The following is a 6,291-nucleotide window of genomic DNA, read 5'->3' as shown; positions in this document are numbered from 1 at the left end:
CCAAGGATTAGCAATGCAAAATTCAAAATCATTTGGAGGCTTTTCTGGTCACTGTCATAGCATTTTCTCCGTCAGATGATGAAACATTTTAGAGCAAACTATACTTACAGGAAAGCTATCTCTGACAGAAAGTCAGAGCTCTTAGTTTTGTCCTCTCCATTCTTGCTCAGGTTAGCTAAGATTTCCATATCCCACCTAGCATTAGTGAACCATCAATGCAACTAATAAAGCAATTAAAAGTTTTCACCAAGATGTCTTCACCCATTTGTCCTGCAACTATTTCATTTTTTTCTTTTCTTTCAGGCTATTAATACTTGCAAAATAATTCATCTCTGTTTTGCCCTGAAGATGAAGTGTTTACCAGTGGTATTTGCCATTTGGTATTCTTACTACTGGAGTTTTTCCAGCTGTGGAGTGCTGGGTTTAGAGGTCCCATTTCATCTACAAACACAGCTTACACTCTGTGAAAGTGTAAAGTGTTCTAACTAGATAGCTAATGACTTATTGTTGCCAACAGTAGTTTTCTAATTCCATTACTATAATTTCCACTGAAAATTCCATTTACAGCACTCTATGTTTAGACTCCAGGTAAAGGAAAGTTAATAATTTAGTGCTGTGAATGTACCTCACTATTCTAATTAACATCTTACTTATTATAGACTTTCTTTCTTTTTCTTTCTTTTTCTTTCTTTTTCTTTCTTTCCTTCTTCCTTCCTTTTTCTTTCTTTCTTTCTTTCTTTCAAAAAAATATCCCAGAGAAAGAATTACCAAATATTTTTATGAAGAAAACAAATGAGGGGACTTGGAGTGTTACAATACATATATCACATAAATTAACCTCTATTCTTAATACAAACTGTGCATTGTTATTCAAAGCCAACATTGTAATTCAAAGTCACCTATTTTCCATTGCCTCTGAACTGGATTAACACCTGCCTTGACTCCATCCCTTGGGAGGCTGCCAGCATTGTTAAAATTTTAATGCTATATCCCACTGTGTCAGGAAAGACATGCCTCCCCAATCTCACTGTCAAACAAGTGCTTATCAACATCCCTTAATTATTGCTATTATTAGGAATGAAGGTTAAATATATATGTTTTGTGAATGGTAATGTCTATCATCTGGTTTAGTTTTGTTAGATTCAGTTGGGCTACAAGGAAATAAAGATTTAACTGAAAGATGATTTTTGAGTCAGGTCTCTGAGTTTATTTGTCATTATTTGTAGTAATTTTTGTGCAAGCTGTGTTAGCATTTACATTGCAAAAGGCTGGTACAAGAGGAGAGAACACATGAACAACAAACTACAAAAAATTTCTCTCTCAGTAAACATAAAATAAATGTCAAATCCCTGGTACACTATACAGGCAAAGAAGAATACAAGCAACATTTTCCTCAAAGACAGGATGAAGACTACGAGAAAGTTGGAAAGTTGGAAAGTGGACACAGCTCCATACCTGATGTTTGTTTTTTACCCAGGCAAATAGTTACTTCTAGAACTATGGCCTTGTAACTGGTCATCAGAAGATGATAGGTTAGAGAGGTTTGTTGTTTTTTTTTTTTTTTTGTCAGTGGAAATAGGTAAATGGTTCTATAATTTTCTCAGATATGGACAAATTGGCCACCAAATTATTGTGCAGTTCTTATTTGTTTTCAGAATATATGTGGCCTATAAATACAGGCATTTCAGCAACATGAAATTACTATTGTCACTGTCACATGTCACTAAGAGTGTGTTGTAATCACCTTAGCATCAGGCAAGACACTGGCTCTTGGAGCAGGTACGTTACCTGTGCTGACTAATGAGCTCACCACAGAGCTGTTCAACTCCTTACTGTTTCCAGCCTCTCCTGGAGTGTAGCTCCTCCTTCCTCTTTATGTAGCTTCACCTTCTGTCTTTCTGGCTCTGGTTCACATTGGGTGTTATTTTTTTCTGCATTAACTTTCTCCTCCATTCATGAGGTGGCTCATGGAGGGAACTGCAAGTCATGGCCAGTGCAGGAGAGAAGAGAAAGAGTTTAGCCAAGAAGAAGGAAAAAAACCTGTTAAGTTCACTCAAGCTACATTTCTAGCAAACTGTCCAACTTCAGACACATTCACTGGAAGCACAATTTAGGTCAGAATGATCTTCCCTTTTCACCTCCTGCTCTTCATCTTTCTCTGCTCATTTTGTCATCACTGTACCTTCCCTTGCATTACGTTTTTAAGGCTATAGTACCTATGAACTCTAGGAAGTGTTTGAACTGATCAGTTTCAGTACAAAATAGTGCTGCTTTTTGGTTGTATCAAGTTAAGTTTACCGTGTGATCACCCAACTTTCTGATCTGGCAAGAAGAGAGTAGAGGGTGTGTTGCAGTAGCTTAATCAGACATTCCTATGAAAGTTATCCCTGCAACCACAGCCTGAACCTTGCTCTGCTAGGTGGTAATGGCTTACAAATATGTGCTGCTTCCAACAGGGTGATCCACAGCCCTCTGCATTCTTAGGACACAGCCAGTGGTCCCACCAGCAACTTGACTTGCTACATACATAAATTAGGATGTACTCAAGAACTAGTAGGGAGGCAGCTGAGGAAGCAGAAAAACCCCATGCTATAAACCGTGTCTCAGTGGACTAGAAAGTCTTTGATCAGTCCAGATTGGAAGGCAAAAATTGTAGAAGTATTTAATAGAATCCTAGGATGATTTGGGTTGGAAGGGACCTTAAATATCATCTAGTTCCAAACGCCCTGCTGTGGGTGGGGACACTTTTCATTAGAGCAGGTTGCTCATCCAGCCTGGCCTTGAACACTTCCATGGATGGTTCATCCACAACTCTGGGTAAACTGCTCCAGTCTATTACAGATCTAGCTAGTTACGTGTAAGTTATTTCTAAAAGACAATCCAGTATAAAGAGGGAGGGTCTACTCATACATACACTATAACTGATGACAGGCATTGGGGAAGCACCTCAACTTCTAGTTGCTGAAGTTTATGGGCCTGATTCAGAGCTGTACACTAATCATTTCCATCCAACTTGGGTGTCAGAAGAGACAATCCTCTTGTAAAGTTGGTTTCTGACTTGGAAAGAAAACTTGAACTTAAAAATGCATGACAAGAAAGAATTGGAAACAGGGCAAAACTTTTCAATAGCAGTCATGTGTCCTATATACTCATCAGAAACAAGGAGATCTAAGTTCAACATGCTCCTAAATTAGAGGATTAAAACCTCTATTTTCCCCTTTCTAGGACAGCAATGGACATGCTGTTTATCAAATATTTTTGATAAAATAACATTTTCCAATGTTAAATGAAAGTGTTAGTTGAATGCAGACACCACACCAACTAGGCAGTATGTGGGAGGAGGCTTATTGCACTTAAAAGGCTAAATTCCTTCCCAAAATATTTACCTTCATTTACAGGGAAGACCAGACCAGGGAAGTGAACTGTCCTAGTTTCCCACATGGTTGTTTTAGTGACTATTGTCTCCTTGGGTTGTTTCTCTACAATAACACAAAAGGAAAATGGCAAATTCAAATCCGTCAAAAACATTTCAGGAATTTGAAAATGAAGTATCAAGTCTTCTATAGTAATTATCTTCAGGGCTTATCATTAAAATAGCCATAACATTATTTTCATTATTTTTCAATCAGGAACGTGTAGCTGACTAGACAGTGGCTAGTTTGAAGGATATAGGGAATAAAGAGAAGGTCATTTCATAATCTGTGAGTACACAGCATTTAGATAGGGAAAACAAATTGACCATGTGTATTAAGTATTTTGTTAGTTGGTGTCCGTGAAGAATGGTTGCCATATTTTGAAAACAGTATCTGCTTGTTCTGAAAAACTGCTTCTTATAAATTAGAACAGTAAAACATCTGCAGAATTTTGAGAATTTCAAAATATTTATATATAAACACTGATTAAGTCAAGAATTATTGTTAATGTTCAGAACCCTTTATATTTTATCTAGACTACGTATTTTTCTTTTGGAGAAAACAAATATTCGTAATTTTGATGCATTAACTCTGCCAACCTATTAATACAGTCTGTAATCTGGAGTTTAAAATACTAGTTTCAATTAAGAATAAAACTCTATCCTGGAAGCATTCCTTTTCTTCATTTCATTAAGGTTTACTTCGTCTATCAGTACCATTAATATCTCTTTCATACTTACACAGTACCAGTGATGTTTCCCACATTCCTTGTATCACTGAGCCTACTGTGGCAATGCTAAATGTTTTCTTTTTAGTATGTATTAAATATGAAACCATCAGTAACTCTCCCTCATGTTTGGTTAAGCACTGAAAGTCATATACATAGTGACTTGCAACCTCACCAAGCTGAGAGAGGTTTACAGCTGCAGGTGCTGCAAGCTATTCACCTTAGTTTTTGCCTCTCACCCCCACCCCCCTTAAAAAAGAATTATGTTCCTTTTTGAAACTTGGGGTTTTTTTAACAGATGATGCTGAATTCGAAAAGGAGAGAAAGTATTAGTGCCTGTATTGGATCTTTTGGAGAGCTGTACTTGACCATTTGTTACCTTTCTGAGTGAGACTTCATTCATGCTCAGTTTTTTCCCTGGTCTTTTAGAAAGTCCCAGAGTTCCTCTCCTCCACCTCAGAAGTTCTGGCTGGGCTTCTGCTTAACTTGATTCATCCTATGTTCCTAGGCACAACTTTCACATGTCTGCTGAAGCAGAGTTATCAAATGCCACCATGAAGAAAAAGTTGTGGGATGTTAAATGTACATGGTCTTGTCCTCTCTCTAAAAATAAAGTGTTTACAAGAAAAATAGTTGGGGCTCTTGTTTTTGAAAGCAAACTCTGTATTTGGTATATTCTCTAAGCAAATGTTTTATTAATTAGTTTTCTCTTTCTTCTCTTTCCACTTTTCGTGGTTTCTTTCTAATATTTGAAACTCCACTTGGCAGCTTTTTTCCTTTGTGTTACTGAGAGCTGCAAACAGATCACCTGCTTATTGAACACAGGCCAGGGATCCCTTATTCTCTAAATATTGAGGAAAAATAAAATTTTAATAAAAAATCTCCTATTTTTTTTCCCCTGGAAGATGTCTAACTTATTGCTTGTTTTCACTGTTACTTTCCTCTATCTTTCACCTTTTAAGTTATTCTGTTATTGTGGTTTTATTGTCTGCTCAGAATTTATAGGCAAGGTTTCCAGAAATCATGGAGAAAAAAGTTTCTGAACCTTTTTTATGAAGCTTATAAATCTAAAATTAGGTATCCATTTTTAAAACTCTGCTCATTCAATTATAGCATACAGAATTAATGAACTAATTCTGCATTAAAATATCATGTAATCTTAGAAGCAGATTAAAGTTTCATATTTTGGATATGCATACCAAACTTGTTTGAATAAAAAAGTTTTTTATAGACAGCTACAAATCAAGATAATTTTTAAAAGACAGTCAATTCCTCTGTATGAAGCATATATGTTTGTGCAAGAAAAAGCAAGGAGGAAGAAAAGAGAATATAGAGGGCTTAATCACCAGCTCTTGATTTGGGTTGAACTGCAGTGGTCTCTTAACAGTGTTTTGCACTCCAAATGCTAAACATACACTAGAGTGATAGCCTGTTTACGCTGGACTGAGTACTGAATAACCCCGCTAATAACTTGAGCACAAATAATGTAAGGGAATGAAGCAAATTAAGGAAAATGAAGATTCCTTAGAGATACCGATAGCAGAGCTACAGTCAGCCCTGGTATGGATGGAGCCTGTGGTGTTCCTGACCTGATTCCTCTGTTATATGTCCCAGAGAATGTGCTATGTCTGGCAGCACAGCCCAAAGCCTCAACAACTCTTTACTAAACACACCTTTTCTGATTATCTGAATCCCAACAACATACCAAAGCTTTCAAAGGAAAAAGGGGGGAAAAGCCCTGGGTATAAACAGTATAAATATAGTCTCTAATAGACTGTTCAATACTTTTTCTTCTTCTTATCCATACAGCTCTTACCATGTCATAGGATTCCCTTCTCTTCAGATGATTTGTGAGGCCATCCCTCAAAACTAGAGTTTTCTGAGTTACAAATTTTACCATACCTGTCTACTTAAAGGTGTATTTACTGCTTGAGTATAATTCTGCTCACATCTACAGGGCTGGGCTGAGGTGTTACTTACTATGACAAGTAGCAGAAAATATGTATGTGATGGTATTTCTTATCAACCCTTCTTCATGTAGCTGTTTTTTGAAATACGATATTCTATACTGAAGTTCATCAAAAGCTAAATTTCTGTGAATAGAGCAGAGTAACACAAGGCTTGTGTTACTCAGGGCACTCCTAGTTTTAA

Source organism: Pipra filicauda, unplaced genomic scaffold (genome assembly GCF_003945595.2).
Source record: "Pipra filicauda isolate LSUMZ 115617 unplaced genomic scaffold, ASM394559v2 scaffold445_size546734_pilon, whole genome shotgun sequence".
Classification (NCBI taxonomy): domain Eukaryota; kingdom Metazoa; phylum Chordata; class Aves; order Passeriformes; family Pipridae; genus Pipra; species Pipra filicauda.
This window is presented reverse-complemented; position numbering follows the sequence as displayed.